General features: G+C 38.8%; 1 long non-coding RNA gene across 2 annotated transcripts; it reads left to right on the top strand.

The window, feature by feature from the left end:
• Positions 1-373: 373 nt before the first annotated feature.
• LOC128643611 (uncharacterized) lies at positions 374-12,547 on the top strand. Of its 2 annotated transcripts, XR_008399844.1 has the most exons (5): positions 374-920; positions 1,685-1,789; positions 10,475-10,632; positions 10,992-11,159; positions 12,470-12,542. It is a non-coding gene; the product is annotated as an uncharacterized LOC128643611 (long non-coding RNA). The 2 variants fall into 2 exon arrangements; XR_008399845.1 differs by lacking the exon at positions 10,992-11,159 and having other exon boundaries at positions 381-920; positions 12,470-12,547.
• The last annotated feature ends 6,055 nt before the right edge of the window (positions 12,548-18,602 follow it).

Consider the following 18,602-nt stretch of genomic DNA (forward strand, 5'->3'; position numbering starts at 1 on the left):
GGCTGCTTAACAGCATAATTTACTTTCTTCTGTCCTGTTAGACCCAACATGATCACTGGCAGATGTTACAGTGAGCTCTCTGCACATGGTGGCAGCTTTTTTTTTGGACATGTGGAGCAGTGCGCGCCTGCTCCCTGTGCCCATGGATACAGCTGTAAAGCTATGGTGGATTGTAAATTGTCTCTTGATGCCTATGAGCATGATATTTTAAAATAAAATAATTTTATTACCTCTAATATAGCATTTTTAATTTTCCCTTTTTTTCAAAGTAAAGTTTGTGACTTTATAGTCTATATTAAATAAAAAAAATAGCCTAATGCATTTTCTCCTATTAAAGTACTTTTTAAGCCCATCATGGTCATTGGCAGACGTTGCTGTGAGCTCTCTGTCATGGTGGCAGCTGTGCTTTGTGGACACTTGGAGCAGTCCGCACCTGCTCCCAGTGCCCATGAGTACAGCTGTAAAGCTATGGTGGATTGTAAATGGTCTCTGAAGCCTTTGGACATGCAGTAAAGATATAATAATCCCTAAATATATCAATATTTTAATGACAATTATACATTATTTCCATTAACCTTTATATGACCACTTAAAAAATGGCCTATCGCTCCTTTTCATAGTACTCTAAGGACCCTTGTCTTGTTTTCCTACATGTCTGCTTCACACATGCTATATCCAAGTAACTCCTCTTTTTGGCAAAGATCTCTATTCTCCATATGTTCATTAGCAGTAGGTACAGTAAACGGTCTTCATAGCAGCTGTGTCTTTGGGAAGTGGAAGCAGAGGGCCCCTGCTGAAGCTACCCAAGGCTAGTTATATACTGTGGTACATTACAAGTTTGTCTCCTCAGCCTTAGGTCCTGCTCCCCATCATATGTCCCATGCAAGCCCAGCCTATAAAATGCACAGCTAACATTCACGGTAAACTATTCTGTTGCATTTATTATTGCTCTGTCACTGCTTATAATCACCAAGTCTTTACTAACCCAATTCCTGATCCTTTTATACCATTCAAGTAGCAAAAAAGATTTGTTCCAGCCACCAATAGTTAAAAAACCTTTATTTCTTCATATAGGGTCTTTTGACAAACATACAACGTTTCAGACCTGCTATAGGTCCTTAGTCATGTATACTGAACATACAGTATACATGACTAAGGACCTATAGCAGGTCTGAAACGTTGTATGTTTGTCAAAAGACCCTATATGAAGAAATAAAGGTTTTTTAACTATTGGTGGCTGGAACAAATCTTTTTTGCTACTTGAAGTATTTGCAGGATAAGGCAGATCCTGGGTTCCGTGCCCCACAAGCCACATATCTGTTGGTGCTGTTTTCCACACTTTGCTTTGAGCCTTTTATACCATTCCACAGACACCTGGATTTCTTACTCTTCTTTCCCTTCTTATGCTCTATTTTATATTTGTTGCATTTATGAAATTATGATATGGAGTGACTGTTAGGCCGTAGTTTTGAAACATTTGGTCATATAACTAACCACTTAAACCCACTAAATAGATTAGCTGTACAGCCCTGAATGTAGACCTTAAGACTTTATGTTCATTCTTCTAAGTGTTTTATCTCTGCATTTTCTAATTGAGTATTAACGTAAGAAACAGGACATTGTGGTAAATTTGCATTGCCTATAGTTAAGTAGTATGTATTTTTTTTCCCCCCCGTATCTGCAGGTGATGCTAAAGTTATCAGATCTACAGCACCAGTTGACATACAGCCAACACTTAGTGTCTAGTTCATTGTCAAAAGAAATGTTTGTGCCTCCTTTGTTACAACAGGTAAGAGTTAAATTGTTGTAAAATACATTAAATTCATAGTATTCGAGCAGTTTCCGGTATAACACTAGATAATTTTTGTTGCAGACATATAATAGTATATTTAAATGGTGATAATAGTCAAACCATTACATGCTCTAAGTTGTTATTGTCAAATTTTAAGACTAGCGGCCCTGCATTATTGTGTGTTTTAACCTGCAAAGGGGTAAACACAGAGTAGAAGTACTTTGGCTTGCAAAGCAGTGCTGGTCCCAATTGGTGGCGCTAGTTACACATCTGAGTTGTGCTACTGATTGTATCTACTTGGGACTAAACACATAGCATTAGAGCATGTCATTTGTATCACCAACAATAATGTCCTGCTCAAGACCCACAGAGCACTGCTAGTCCCAAGCAGAAAGCGCTGCTGATTGGGACCGGCACTGCTCTGGGGGTCCCAAGCAGTACTTCTGCTGTGTGTTAAACCCATACAGTGGTGCAGGATCACTAGCCTTAAAATGACATATTCTAACAAATTAATGTAATTTTACCACTACAATGACTCTGTAATGTTGTCCACTTGTCCTTTTAGTGTCTTTTTGTGGTATGACTGTACTTTTTTCATTTTTATAGACTTTTTTTTTTTCCTTAAAGGGACACTGAACACAAATTTCTTTCTTTTGTGATTCAGATAGAGCATGACATTTTAAGCAACTTTCTAATTTACTCCCATTATCAAATGTTCTTTATTCTCTTGGTATCTTTATTTGAAATGCAAGAATGTAAGTTTAGATGCCGGCCCATTTTTGGTGAACAACCTGGGTTGTCCTTGCTGATTGGTGGATAAATTCTTCCACCAATAAAAAAGAGCTGTCCAGAGGTCTGAACCAAAAAAAAACTAGATGCCTTCTTTTTCAAATAAAGATTGCAAGAGAACAAAGAATTTGATTCTAGGAGAAAATTCGAAAGTTGCTTAAAATTGCATGCTCTTTTTTTTTGTTTTTGTTTGTTTTTTTTTTTTTTTTTTTTTTTTTTTTTTTTTCCTTTGTTTTTTTTTTTTTTGTTATGTTTTCTCTTCGCATGGGGGGGGGGGGGGAACAAGGGGGGGGGGGTTATACTGAAAATCAAAAACTCCAAGCATTGTAGGAAAATAAAATGTTTGTGTTCATTAATGTGATGATTAGCCTAAATTTAACTACATGTATAAATGAACATAGTACTATGTTGTCAAATTTATTGTATCTTTTGATTATGTCATGTTTTCAAAATGGTTGATATTGTTTTTGGACAGTGACTTGGATTATAAATAAAACAATTAAAAAAAAAAAATTGCATGCTCTATCTGAATCCCAAAAGAACAAATTTGGGTTCAGTGCCCCTTTAAAGGAATAGGGAAAGAATTTGATAGTCATATTGTATATCTATCTCCTTTCTTAAAGGGGCATTAAATAGTATGTTCTGGGGCAATATAGCTGTTTTTATTTTTTTTTTTTTTAACTATAAAACAAAAAATGTTTTAGCATCTTAAGTAAGGTTGACGAGCATAGGCAGCTATTTATTAATGTAAATGTTCAATGTACTTGCTTGCACATGGGATCATAACAGCCAGTGGTAAAAAAAAAACTTAAAGGGTCAGTACACTGTAAAATAGTTTTTATATTAATGTATTTTCAATGACTTGTTTATACCGGCTGCAGAAGATAAACCTGAAAATGCAACTTCTCACACATTTTATTTGTGAATATGGAGTAGCTGGTTTTGTGCTTTTAAACCACAGCTTATTACAATGGTTTGAGCTTCAGGTAATATCCTAGCTCATTGTTATCACTTTGTGTACACACACTTGCTTCCTTATCTTAGTCTGGAATACTAAAGCTCAATACATAGAGGGAACAATGGAAAATGATCATTTTATTACTTGACTATCCTGCACCCCACTGTGAGTGCCATTTCTTCTGCTGGCTGTGTTTACTTAGGCTATTCAAAAGCTGAGACTCCAGTATCTAAACTTTCAGTATAGGTTGGGAAACCACAAGCTAAATAAACTATTTTAAATGCCAAAATAGGGATGAAGGAGTTACTTAGAAACAAATGCATTCCAGCAGGTAAAAGGGATCATTGAGAACAATTTAAATGGTAGAACATTTTTAGGGGACTTTTTTACCTCTGGGATTACCTTGTATCTAAGCTTCTGCAGACTGCCCCTTATTTCAGTTCTTTTGACAGACTTTGTATTTTACGTGCACACTCCTGGGGTCCTTTCAGCCGACTTGGCTTTATTCTTTAACAAAGGATACCAAAAGAACAAAGCAAATTTGGTAATAGAAATAAATTGGAAAGTTGTTTAAAGGGACACTGAATCCAAATTGTTTCTTTTGTGATTCAGATAGAGCATGTAATTTTAAGCAACTTTCTAATTTACTCCTATTTTTCAATTTTTCTTCGTTCTCTTGCTATTTTTGTTTAAAAAAGCATCTAAGCTTTTTCTTTTTTCAGTACTCTAGACAGCACTTCTTTATTGGTGGATGAATTAATCACCAATCAGCAAGGACAACCCAGGTTGTTCACCAATAATGGGCCGGCATCTAAACTTAAATTCTTGCATTTCAAATAAAGATACCAAGAGAATAAAGAACATTTGATAATAGGAGTAAATTAGAAAGTTGCTTAAAATTTAATGCTCTATCTGAATCATGAAATAAAAAATTTGGGTTCAGTGTCTCTTTAAAATTATATACTGTAGCTGAATCGTGAACGTTTAATTTAGAAGTCAAGCTTCCTAGAGTTACATTTTAAAACCATGTTCAAGTTTAAATATTACTGTATTTCTCCAACATTGGCTTCATCCTTACTTGTGGGATATTCTCTTCCCCTACAGGAAATGGCAAAGAGAGCACCCAGCAAGAGCTGTCCATATAGCTCCCCCTCTGGCTCTGCCCCCCAGTCATTCTCTTTGCCGCTCTGAACAAGTAGCATCTCCACGGGGATGGTAAAGAGTATGTGGTGTTAGTTGTAGTTTTTTATTTCTTCTATCAAGAGTTTGTTATTTTAAATAGTGCCGGTTTGTACTATTTACTCTACAACAGAAAATGAAGAAGATTTGTTACAGAGGAATATGATTTTAGCAGTAGTAACTAAAATCTGTTGCTGTTCCCACGCAGGACTGTTGAAACCAGAGAACTTCAGTTGGGGGGAACAGTTTGCAGGCTTATCTGCTGCAGGTATGATCAGTCATATTTCTAACAAGACATGTTAATGCTCGAAGACTGTCATTTTTCCCTTAAGGGGTAAGTAAGCCATTTTCTTAGACTCATAACAGATTAAGGCTTATTAATGGGCTCTATACTGGTTGACACTATGGTGGGCTAAATCGATTGATTTATTTCATATTTAGATGGCTTTTAGAGTGTTTTGTGTAATTAAAAGCACTTTTGGGAACGTTTTTATTCGCCTGGCATTTAGTTAGACTACTATTTCAGTCAGAAAGGCCCCTTCACTCTGGTATGCAGAGGAAGGAGGCCCCGTTTTCGCGCCTCAATTGCGCAGTTTACTTCCATGGCAGTGCATGCAGCTTCATGTGAGGGGTCCTGTGGCTACAAAAACGGACTCAGGAAGGTTTATTTCAGTGCTGAATAACTCTCAGGGAAGGTAAAAAGCCGCAGCAAGGCTGTGGCTGTGATTGTAGTGTACTAAAATTGTTTAATTGAACAAATAGCTCCGGTTTGCTCATTTTAAGGGTTAAAGTCTTGAAACTTGGTGTGCAATACTTTCAAGGCATTAGGACTCTGGGGTGAAAATTTTGTAAAAATCGGACATTGCCTTCATTGTTTTTCAATATATCAGAAATAAAGTGTGCCTGTTTATTATTTAAAGGGACAGTAACGCTTTTCTTTAAACGCTTTTATTGCATTATTAGCCTGCCAAATTCTGTCTAACATGTCTAAACCTTCAGATGGCTTATGTTCTGTGTGTATGAAAGCCAAGGTGGTTCCCCCAATTAATGTATGCGCAAATTGTGTCATAGCGTCCAAACAATTGTTGACCCCAGAAGGGACGCATGGCAAACGGTTCCTAAGGTTGAGGGGGCAGTGTCAACGTTGGCTAAGCGCACAACTATTCCTATTGAGGACAGTTGCGCTTTTAAAGATCCTATGGATAAAAAATTGGAAGGATTGCTAAAAAAGATATTTGTTTAGCAAGGTTTCCTTCTTCAACTAATCTCGTGCATTATTCCTGTCACCACGGCAGCGTATTTTTGGTTCGAGGAACTAGAAAATTCGCTCCAAAAAGAGACTCCATATGATGAAGTCATGGACAGAATTCACGCACTAAAGTTGGCTAATTCCTTTATTTTGGATGCCGCTTTCCAATTGGCTAAGTTAGCGGCGAAAAATTCAGGGTTTGCAATAGTGGCGCGCAGAGCGCTTTGGCTAAAATCCTGGTCGGCGGATGTGTCGTCCAAGAATAAATTGCTTAATATTCCTTTCAAGGGTAAGACCCTTTTCGGGCCGGAATTGAAAGATTATTTCAGACATTACTGGTGGTAAGGGACATGCCCTCCCACAGGATAGGCCTTTCAAGGCTAAGAACAAATCTAATTTTCGTTCCTTTCGCAATTTCAGGAACGGACCGAATCTTAACTCTGCGGCCTCCAGACAAGAAGGCAACTCTTCCCAGCCTAAGCCAGCATGGAAACCATTGCAAGGCTGGAACAAGGGTAAACAGGCCAAGAAGCCTGCTGCTGCTACCAAGACAGCATGAAGGGGTAGCCCCCGATCCGGGACCGGATCTAGTAGGGGGCAGACTTTCTCTCTTCGCTCAGGCTTGGGCAAGAGATGTTCCGGATCCCTGGGCACTAGAAATAGTCTCTCAGGGGTATCTTCTAGAGTTCAAGGAACTTCCTCCAAGGGGAAGGTTCCACATGTCTCGCTTATCTTCAGACCAGATAAAGAGACAGGCATTCTTACATTGCGTAGGAGACCTATTAAAAATGGGAGTGATAAATCCAGTTCCGACAGCGGAACAAGGTCTGGGTTTTTACTCAAACCTGTTTGTAGTTCCCAAAAAAGAGGGAACTTTCAGGCCAATTCTGGATCTAAAAATTCTAAACAAATTCCTCAGAGTTCCATCATTCAAAATGGAAACCATTCGGACAATTTTACCAACAATCCAGGAGGGTCAATATATGACTACCGTGGACTTAAAGGATGCGTACCTGCATATTCCTATCCACAAAGATCATCATCAGTTCCTGAGGTTCGCCTTTATGGACAAACATTACCAGTTCGTGGCTCTTCCGTTCGGTTTAGCCACTGCTCCCAGAATCTTCACAAAGGTGCTAGGGTCCCTTCTAGCGGTTCTACGACCGAGGGGCATTGCTGTAGCACCTTACCTAGACGACATTCTAATCCAAGCGTCGTCTCTTTCCAAAGCAAAGGCTCATACAGACATTGTTCTAGCCTTTCTCAGATCTCACGGGTGGAAGGTGAACGTAGAAAAGAGTTTCCTGTCCCCGTCAACAAGAGTTCCCTTTTTGGGAACAATAATAGATTCTTTAGAAATGAAGATCTTCCTGACAGAGGTCAGAAAGTCAAAGCTTCTAAACGCTTGTCAAGTTCTTCACTCTATTCTTCAGCCTTCCATAGCTCAGTGCATGGAAGTAGTAGGATTGATGGTTGCAGTAATGGACATAGTTCCTTTTGCTCAAATTCATCTAAGACCATTACAACTGTGCATGCTCAATCAGTGGAGTGGGGACTATGCAGACTCTTCTCCCCAGATTCAATTAGACCAGGTAACCAGGGATTCTCTCCGCTGGTGGTTGTCTCACGATCACCTGTCTCAGGGAATGAGTTTCCGCAGACCAGAGTGGGTCATTGTCACGACCGACGCCAGTCTCTTAGTCTGGGGTGCGGTCTGGGACTCTCTGAAAGCTCAAGGTCTATGGTCTCGAGAAGAGTCTCTTCTTCCGATAAACATTTTAGAACTGAGAGCGATATTCAATGCGCTCCTGGCGTGGCCTCACCTAGCAAAGGCCAAATTCATAAGGTTCCAGTCGGACAACATGACGACTGTAGCGTACATCAATCATCAGGGGGGAACAAAGAGTTCCTTAGCGATGAGAGAGGTATCCAAGATCATCAAATGGGCGGAGGATCACTCCTGCCACCCATCTGCAATTCACATCCCAGGAGTGGACAACTGGGAGGCGGATTATTTGAGTCATCAGACTTTTTTGAGTCGTCTGGGACTCTCTGAAAGCTCAAGGTCTATGGTCTCGAGAAGAGTCTCTTCTTCCGATAAACATTTTAGAACTGAGAGCGATATTCAATGCGCTCCTGGCGTGGCCTCACCTAGCAAAGGCCAAATTCATAAGGTTCCAGTCGGACAACATGACGACTGTAGCGTACATCAATCATCAGGGGGGAACAAAGAGTTCCTTAGCGATGAGAGAGGTATCCAAGATCATCAAATGGGCGGAGGATCACTCCTGCCACCCATCTGCAATTCACATCCCAGGAGTGGACAACTGGGAGGCGGATTATTTGAGTCGTCAGACTTTTCATCCGGGGGAGTGGGAACTCCACCCGGAGGTTTTTGCCCAGTTAACTCAACTATGGGGCATTCCAGATATGGATCTGATGGCGTCTCGCCAGAACGCAAAGGTTCCTCGATACGGGTCCAAATCCAGGGATTCCAAGGCGACACTGGTGGATGCATTAGTGGCGCCTTGGTCGTTCAACCTAGCTTATGTGTTTCTACCGTTCCCTCTCCTTCCCAGCTTTGTAGCCAGGATCAAACAGGAGCAGGCCTCGGTGATTCTAATAGCCCCTGCGTGGCCACGCAGGACTTGGTATGCAGACCTGGTGAATATGTCATCGGCTCCACCATGGAAGCTACCTTTGAGGCAGGATCTTCTAGTACAAGGTCCGTTCGAACATCCAAATCTAGTCTCTCTCCAACTGACTGCTTGGAAATTGAACGCTTGATTCTATCTAAGCGTGGGTTTTCAGATTCAGTCATAGATACTCTGGTTCAAGCCAGAAAACCTGTAACTAGGAAAATTTACCATAAGATATGGCAAAAATATATCCGTTGGTGTGAATCCAAGGGATTCCCTTGGAGTAAAATTAAGATTCCTAGGATACATTCCTTTCTCCAAGAAGGTCTGGATAAAGGTTTGTCAGCTAGTTCCTTAAAAGGACAGATATCTGCTCTGTCTGTTTTGTTACACAAACGTCTGGCAGCAGTGCCAGATGTACAGGCGTTAGTTAGAATCAAGCCTGTTTACAGACCCATGACTCCTCCTTGGAGTCTAAATTTAGTTCTTCAGGGGGTTCCGTTCGAACCCATGTATTCCATAGATATTAAGTTACTATCTTGGAAAGTTCTGTTTTTGGTTGCTATTTCTTCTGCTAGAAGAGTTTCTGAATTATCTGCTTTGCAGTGTACTTCTCCCTATCTGGTATTCCATACAGATAAGGTAGTTTTACGTACCAAGCCTGGTTTTCTTCCAAAGGTCGTTTCCAACAGGAATATTAACCAGGAAATTGTTGTTCCTTCTCTGTGTCCGAATCCAGTTTCAAAGAAGGAACGCTTGTTACACAATCTAGATGTGGTCCGTGCTTTAAAATTCTATTTAGAAGCAACAAAGGATTTCAGACAGACATCATCCTTGTTTGTTGTTTATTCTGGTAAGAGGAGAGGGGAGAAGGCTACTGCTACCTCTTTCTTTTTGGCTGAAAAGCATCATCCGATTGGCTTATGAGACTGCCGGACGGCAGCCTCCTGAACGAATTACAGCTCATTCTACTAGAGCTGTGGCTTCCACATGGGCCTTCAAGAACGAGGCTTCTGTTGATCAGATCTGTAAGGCAGCGACTTGGTCTTCTCTGCATACTTTTGCCAAATTTTACAAATTCGATACTTATGCTTCTTCGGAGGCTATTTTTGGGAGAGAGGTTTTGCAAGCCGTGGTGCCTTCCATTTAGGTAACCTGGTTTGCTCTCTCCCTTCATCCGTGTCCTAAAGCTTTGGTATTGGTTCCCACAAGTAAGGATGAAGCCGTGGACCGGACACACCAATGTTGAAGAAAACAGAATTTATACTTACCTGATAAATTTCTTTCTCTAATGGTGTTTCCGGTCCACGGCCCGCCCTGGTTTTTAATCAGGTTTGAAAAATTTCTTTCTTTATACACTACAGTCACCACGGCACCCTATAGTTTCTCCTTTTTCTCCTAACCGTCGGTCGAATGACTGGGGGGGCGGAGCCAGAGGGGGAGCTATATGGACAGCTCTTGCTGGGTGCTCTCTTTGCCATTTCCTGTAGGGGAAGAGAATATCCCACAAGTAAGGATGAAGCCGTGGACCGGACACACCGTTGGAGAAAGAAATTTATCAGGTAAACATAAATTCTGTTTTTATGTATTTTTTTTTTTTTTCTGTGTCCCTATGTCACTCTTGTTATGTTAACATATATACATACCGTTGGGTAACAGATGTGAAAGATAGCAAATACTTTCTTTCCGTGACCTTTTAGACAGATATTGGGGGGGGGGTTTAAGTGTTGTTCTTATAATCTGTACATGAATGATCATATTGTTGTTGTTTATCATGCAGTGCGAGAAGCACACTTCACTACACCCCCCTTCTCTGTATTTGCCTTTTAGGGATAGCAAAAAAAACAAACTTTGTTTCCTCTCAACAGATCTAGCAATGTGAAGCGAGGGGCCATAATGTATAAAGAGAGGTCTTCACCTCCAACTGCGTCTGCTGAAGAAATGCTTCTGTCCAATCACTAGACTACTGGCAAATGAGATCAGGTGTAGAATGTTGACAAAAACCTCACATCCAGGCTGCAAGTTGGTAAGGACAGATACTGGGGCTACTGTTGCCTTTCCCATATATTAGATTCAATTTTGTAACAAACTGCTTTATAAATTATAAAGCAGAAACCTAATGCTGCTGTTAAGCTAAGGTTTTATGATTTGATGTTTGTTCATTTGCCACAACAAAGGCAGGAGGCATACATTGTATTCTGTGTTTGACAACTGTGTTCACAGGCAGTGGGGATAGTGCGGCCGACTGCTCTCACCTCCTGTGATCATGGAAAGCTAGGCAGATTCCAATCTGTACCTCCAAATGCCTTTTGGCATTTTTTTTTCTTGGTCTATTGTGAATGTATATCTGTCTCCTGTGCATCTCCCATTAACATTTTGTTTAAGGTTATCAGGTCAAGCTGCTGTTTGCTGCATGAAAAGGACACATCTGCTGCTCAAGATCTGCTACGTCATTCTGCTGCACAAGATGAGATTTCGCTGGGACACCATTCAAGTATGACAAGGATTCAACCAGATTCGTCAGTCCTCAGACGTGTTCAGAACGCCACGTTGGTATATTATTATTATTATTATTCTGTATAAAGTTAATTTGTAGTATGGTAACTGAACACATTGAATCCTGTGTCTGCTGCAGTGTTCATGGATAGTGAGAGTAGAGTGCGGCCTGCTCTCACTGTCTGTGATCATGGGAAGCTAATCAGATTTCAGTTTGTTTGGTTATCTATTGTACAATATTTTGTATAATATGTTTAGTATGTTCTGTATAATATATTTTATTATGTATAATATGTATGTTCTGTTCTGTATAATTTGTATGTTATTATTTATGTTTAAAATGTATGTTCTATATTTATTATTATTATTATTAAAGGTATAATGTGTAGTTTGGTAACTGAACACATTGAATCCTGTGTCTGCTGCAGTGTTCATGGATAGTGAGTGTAGAGTGCGGCTGCTCTCACTGTCTGATCATGGGAAGCTAATCAGATTTCAGTTTGTTTGGTTATCTATTGTACAATATAATTATGTATAATATATTTTATTATGTATATTTAGTATGTTCTGTAGAATATATTTTATTATGCATAATGTATAATATGTATGTTCTGTATAATTTGTATGTTATTTATTATTATGTTTAAAATGTATGTTTATTATTTATTATTATTATTCTGTATAAAGTTAATTTGTAGTATGGTAACTGAACACATTGAATTCTGTGTCTGCTGAAGTGTTCACGGATAGTGAGAGTAGAGTGCGGCTGCTCTCACTGTCTGTGATCATGGGAAGCTAATCAGATTTGTTTGTTTGGTTATCTATTGTACAATATTTTGTACAATATAATTATGTATAATATGTATAATATATTTTATGTATAATATGTTTATTTAGTATGTTCTGCATAATATATTTTTATGTATAATATGTATGTTCTGTATAATTTGTATGTTATTATTTATTATGTTTAAAATGTATGTTCTATATTATTATTATTATTATTATTATTATTATTATTATTATTATTATAATAATGTGTAGTTTGGTAACTGAACACATTGAATCCTGTGTCTGCTGCAGTGTTCACGGATAGTGAGAGTAGAGTGCGGCCGGCTCTCACTGTCTGTGATCATGGGAAGCTAATCAGGTTTCAGTTTGTTTGGTTATCTATTGTACAATATTTTGTACAATATTTTTATAATTATGTATACTATTTTATTATTTTATATAATATGTATGATATGTATAAAATGTTTGGCTTAAATATGGGAAAGGCAACTTTAACTCTGTACTTTGTACACTGGGTGCATTTAGGGCACCAGGTTGTCTAGTTTCTTAAACTAATTTTTGTTTTCTGTATATAGATTTTGTTTTATATACAGATCTTCAAGCACTGGACAAAATGTCTACATGAAACATTTCTCCGTTACATCAGCCCAGGTAAGCATGAATGGTTGTGAAGATGTAGCATTTACAACTTTCAATGCTTGCATTTTTGTTTCCCTGCATCTTTAAGGGATATGAAACCCAAATGTTTTATTTCATGATTCCGATAGAGCATGCCACTTTCTAATTTACTCCTATATTATCAAATGTTCTTCTCTTGACATCTTTATTTGAAAAAGCAGGAATGTAAGCTTAGGAGGTGGCCCATTCTTGGTTCAGCACCCTGGGTAGCGCTTGCTGATTTATTGGATACATTTAGCCACCAATCGGCAAGCGCTACCCAGAACATTTTGGGTTTCATATCAATTTTATGTTCTGCTTACTTGGTTTAGGAAAATGGTTACCAGACTGAACACAGCAGTGGGGGTTTGTTTTGAAAAATTCACATGGCCTATGTGGAAGGGATATCTATATCTCCCTCACTTCTAAATTCACTTCAATTTTCTCTTAGTATTTCTTGTCATAAAAAGAATCTGCACATATCCTAACTAGTGGGAGCTAGCTGCTTATTGGTGCCTGCACACATTTGTCTCTTATGATTGGCTAACTAGATGTGTGCTGCCAGTAGTGCAATGCTGTTCTTTCAGCAAAGGATAACAAGATAATGAGGCCAATTTGATAATAGAAGTAATAAGAAAAGTTGTTTAAAATTGTATTCTTTCCAAATAACGAAAGAAAACTGAAGCATTGGGCATTTTTAAGAAATTAAACTTGTTTTGCTTTTGTCACCATCTGATAGGTTAATTAGTATAGATAAAATGTGATTATTTTATATTTACCTGTCGCTTGTAACACATCTAGAACTCACGCACCCTCTATATAAACTGTACCTTGTTCAGTTCATTTCCTACCCTATTTTCCTTTCAGAAAATGTATTCCCTATATAGGCGATAACTGGTTCTGGGATGCTGTAATGATCACTACTCTTTGCTTCAGTCTGGCAGAATATTTGTGTACAACCTTTTTTTTTTTTTTTAATTTTACTTCTGTTTAAAATCTCACTCCTTTTTTTGCTTAAAGGACCAGTCAACACAGTAGATTTGCATAATCAACAAATGCAAGATAACAAGACAATGCAATAGCACTTAGAAAGAAAATCTACTACTCATTTGAAGTTCAGACTGACAATTTTAAAAGTTGTGTCTTTCCACTCCCCATGTACCATGTGACAGCCATCAGCCAATCACAAATACATACACGTACCATGTGACAGACATCAGCCAATCACAAATGCATGGGCACACGCATAACTGAACACCTTAGCAATATTAGAACAGCCCAAAGAGATGTAGACAAATCCAAACAAATTACTAGTGTTGCCAGGCATTTTCTCCGCTATCATAATGGGAAAACCAGTGCCTTAAAATGTTGGGGTCTTGAAAAATTGAAGCCCGGAATAAGAGGGGGTAACACTGAGGATAAATTGTTACAGATGGAAACCAAATGGGTTTTCAATCTTAATACTGTCATGCCCCATGGCATGAATGAGTATAACAATTACTGGGTGTATATCTGATCTGCTACAACTGGCAAAGAGTTTATTCCATGTAGTTAATAACATAGCCTACTGTATTCAATTCTATAATTTGGTGAGCTTGTATCACTTCATTAAAATTATAGGAATACTGTTATTTTAATGAGCATATACATCCTTGGACTATTAGTCCGCTCCTATGTCCCAATCGTTGTATAATGGATATATATTTTAGATCTAGTAAATTAAAGATCTTGAGTTAACATTATATATTTAAAGATTGGGACCCAGAAGAAATATTATATATTTATGCATTTATGCAATATAGATCATAATCCAGATAATGTAAATTCCATCTATAGGGTAGTTTTAGTGGGTTCATGGTAATCGATCCTTCTAAATGGTAGTGATACTTCATAAAGAAGAACTGTAACTCTGACTATTGGACAATTATAACTTAATCCTAAATCACATATATACTGCACTACCGTTATATGTTCAGGCATGCTGGATGTGATTTTATAAATATGACAGACAAGAGTGAGGTACAAGTGGACAACATATTTTACTCTTTGTTGGATATCCATATCATAATCTTAAATCATGCCAGTATGGCAATATTTACATAATGGTAAATATAATGCAGGTAATTTTAAAGGGTTGTTAATAATGGTATTTCCATAGTCTTTAAAACTTTTATACTCTTCTACTCCAGTAAGTACCGTTAGATTGTGAATTGATATGAACCATTGAAATATAAACCCTATAGCGTATGGTAAACATTTCTTAGAAATGTAAGATCTTCCTTGTTTGGATAAAACTTTGTCCGTATAATGTATAAATTCGTATTTCTAAATTAGCAGTGTTATTACATGGAATTACTTTTTACACGCTAGCAGCGGAACACTGAGCATGCGCGGCATATCATTTAGTCCCTAGAGCCAAACAACACAGTCGGGTTAGTAGGCGTTGTTCTCCGTGTACAACCATTGGATAATAACGTGGCGTTCTTCCTGTAATCGACGTGATTGGCTAACTGGGGCTTTCCAATGAGTATTAAAGTCAGCGCATCCGGTAGCCTCGGGTTTTACCAAATGTCAGTGTAAAATACAGCATTGAGAAAGGCTATGTCGTAGCCGAAACGCGTTTGCTCCATATACTTTTAATCTTGCCATTTCAGTCACTTCAGCCACCTGATGCCGACGTATCCTGCTATCGGCCAGGAAACAGAGAAGTGACTGTGGGCTTGTTTTTAGTTTAATCACTGTTTGGTAGTAGGTGTGGTAAACGGTAGGGGTATTTACCCCATATTTTTTAAATATATTCAAATAAAGTATAGTTTGTTTTAACTAACTCAATACCAATTTAAGTAAGAATGAGTGCTGCAATAGCCCCTATCTTTTCTTTCCTTTTTTGTGTATTATAATTATTTTATATTTACCTGTCGCTTGTAACACATCTAGAACTCACGCACCCTCTATATAAACTGTACCTTGTTCAGTTCATTTCCTACCCTATTTTCCTTTCAGAAAATGTATTCCCTATATAGGCGATAACTGGTTCTGGGATGCTGTAATGATCACTACTCTTTGCTTCAGTCTGGCAGAATATTTGTGTACAACCTTTTTTTTTTTTTTAAATTTTACTTCTGTTTAAAATCTCACTCCTTTTTTTGCTTAAAGGACCAGTCAACACAGTAGATTTGCATAATCAACAAATGCAAGATAACAAGACAATGCAATAGCACTTAGAAAGAAAATCTACTACTCATTTGAAGTTCAGACTGACAATTTTAAAAGTTGTGTCTTTCCACTCCCCATGTACCATGTGACAGCCATCAGCCAATCACAAATACATACACGTACCATGTGACAGACATCAGCCAATCACAAATGCATACACACTTATTCCCATTGCACATGCTCAGTAGGAGCTGGTGACTCAAAAAGTTTAAATATAAAAAGACTTTGCACATTTAGTTAATGGAAGTAAATTGGAAAGTTGTTTCAAATGGCATGCTCTATCTGAATAATGAAAGTTTAATTTTGATTGAGTGTCCCTTTTAAACTTCTTTTCATAAGCGCATAATGAGGTAGGCTCGAGCGTATGTCTTGAGCATTGTTGCAAACCCTTGTGCCATGCAATGCTTAAGACATGGGCACATTGAGCCTACAGACATGCTCTTAAAAAGAAAAATTATACGTATACCCTGTGAGCTTCTGCACATGCTCAATAGGGGCTTGTTCCCCAGAAAGTGTGAATATAAAAAGACTGCAAGATTTGATGTCTTAAAACTGCATGTTATTTCTGAATCATTAGTTTTATTTTGACTTGAGTGTCCCTTTTAATTCTGTATTAGGACAAACGGTTTAGAGCTGATGGAGTTGTACTTTTAAAGAGACATAACCCAAATGCTGAATCATTAGAAAGTGATGTAGCAAATCTGTAAAAGGCTGACAATAAAATAGTATCTCTGTAAAAAATGACTGTTACCTCTGTGTCTTTGGTAGCCTCATCCCATTATAGACCAAATGTAAGCATCAGAATGCTTGTCCCAGGACTTAGCAAGGGATCATGCGCCATAGATGTCCCTTTATTTCAGTTTTCTGTTTAAAGAAAGTTTGCTAGGATTTATTTTTTTAAATCCTACAAGATAACCGTAAAGTATGAACTTGGTACAGATGACTCTAAAAGTGGCTTAAAGAAACCTCCCTTTTTTATTAGAACATACATCTCTAAATGTTCCAATTTACTTATACATTTTTTTATTCATTCTCTTGGTATCCTTTATTGAATGAGCAGCAATGCAAAACTGGTAATCAGCTAGCTAAACACAGTAAGCCAATAACAAAGATCTTTATGTGCAGCCACCAATCGGCAGCTAAATCCCAAATCAATTACACTCTAAATAGCCATCCTTAAAGGGACAGTATTATCCCCATTTTCATATAACTAGGTTGACTGGGACACTCAGTGAAAGCAGACATTCCCCCCCTTCCCAGTGGAGGCTCCTCCATTTGTGCACATGAGCACGTGCCCCCCTGTCAGATGCAGAGGAAAAAAATAAATTTTGCTGAATAAAATGTAATTTTTCCAATAGCCCCCTATTAGAAAAATTATATTTTATTTCTAACCCCCCCAAAAAAAATCTGATGCTTTTTTAATTTTGCTGAATAAAATAGAATTTTTCCAAAAGCCCCCTATTAGAAAAATTATATTTTATTTCTAACCCCCAAAAAACAAAAATCTGATGCTTTTTTTTTATTACTGTAAAAAATTTTTGGTTCCTGGTGTGTCTCTTTAAGGCAATCGCACGTGCGATAGAGCCCTATACCCTGCCTGTCAGTGAAGTCTATTTAAATGCAGGCATGTGGGCCAGGCTTAAACTGCTTGCATTCAGATCCCTGTTCGCACAAGCTGAAGTGTGCGAGTGGGGAGGGACAACTTCAAGGAGCCAAGTTCAGCTGCGCTCTGATTGGCTGCAGGTATCCCTGCATCACCGGCTCCTCCCCCGCATCAAACAGGCGTTCTAGCCAAGTTGCCTGTGTGCCAGGGGCGTAACTATCTGTGATGCAGAGGTCGCGTCCGCGGGCCCTGGAGGTGCAGGGGCCTCAGCACAAACTGTTTTTATTAAAAAAAAATATATATATATTAATATTTGTTTATTTTTTACATTTTCCACTACATTGTAATTTTTAGCTCAGCCTGTGCCCTGTCGAAAAGGAACTGCTCCTGACTGCACGTGTAGTCAGTGAGCGGTGTGTGTGTGAATCTGCAGCGCGGGCTTTCAGAGCAGGAAGTAACAGCAGCAGTTGCAGAGGAGAGCTCTGAGCTGTGGCTGAATGAAGACATCATGCGTTGTTGAATCGAACAGTGACTGTGAACTGTGTAGAACCAGTTGAAGTACAGGTACATACATTTTCAATAGGTCACTTTGCACAGGATGCGCTGACATAGCATTGGGCATTTTTTTAAGAGCAAGAGAAAGTGCAGTGTGCGCTGTTATAGGGGGCCTGGTCCCCAGAGCTGCGCAAACAGAAGGGTGATCCCGGGAGCACAGTATATATATATATATATATATTTGTGTAGAGTGAGAGCGCTATTACAGGGGGCCCAGTGGAGCAGCAGCTGTCAGCACTGCAGACCAGTCACTCATGTACACACCGCCGGCTGGCCATATTAACAGTTATGTTTTTTCCACAGTATGGGGCATACATATTATACAGGTGTGCACACCAATAATGAATGCAGGGCAGGCTGAGGCTGCTCTAATGCCGTTAGTGAAAGAGCTCCCTACTACCTAACACAGGGCAGGAGCGGTCTGCACCTGGGCCAGAGCCGTACTAAAGAAGATGCTTGCAGCCCACAGGCTGGGACACTGTTTTTTTAATTGCAAGAGCAGAGAGCACGCTACTAACAGGGGCCTGCTAGGCAGCAATAAATGGGGAAATAGGAGCTGGTGGGTGTTGTTGTGTACTCATCCAAGGAGGTTTTTAGATACAGCTGACATGTCTTTATTCTATCTGTCTACAAAGAAAAAATACTTTTCTCTTCACTGGTTTGGCCTCTGCCCTCCT

Source organism: Bombina bombina, unplaced genomic scaffold (genome assembly GCF_027579735.1).
Source record: "Bombina bombina isolate aBomBom1 unplaced genomic scaffold, aBomBom1.pri scaffold_1855, whole genome shotgun sequence".
NCBI classification, from domain to species: domain Eukaryota; kingdom Metazoa; phylum Chordata; class Amphibia; order Anura; family Bombinatoridae; genus Bombina; species Bombina bombina.